The following is a 372-nucleotide window of genomic DNA, read 5'->3' as shown; positions in this document are numbered from 1 at the left end:
TCCCTATACTCTTGTCATACAAATTCAGCACCACATCCACGTCAGACCTAATGTTGGACCCCTACGCTATTCAGTATAATTTCGTTATGTTATTTATAGTGCATCGCCTTGTTTCTATATTTAGTGAACGCCCCGTTAAAAGGCGAAATTAACATCAGAAGGGGAAGTAATGTACAATTAAAAGCGAATATATAATTTTCACGGTCGATCACCTCTCCGTGTACAGTATCTTTATCAATAATTTTTATCATTATTTTCTGACTTAGAATACACTCTCCCATATGTCTCGCCTTTTACTATAATGCAGAAGCGACTAAGCAAGAGTCAAACTAACTAGATGTCTATGGCAGGCTTTTGTGCAATTATTACTGA

The sequence above is a fragment of the Penaeus monodon genome, chromosome 24 (genome assembly GCF_015228065.2).
Source record: "Penaeus monodon isolate SGIC_2016 chromosome 24, NSTDA_Pmon_1, whole genome shotgun sequence".
Classification (NCBI taxonomy): Eukaryota; Metazoa; Arthropoda; class Malacostraca; order Decapoda; family Penaeidae; genus Penaeus; species Penaeus monodon.
This window is presented reverse-complemented; position numbering follows the sequence as displayed.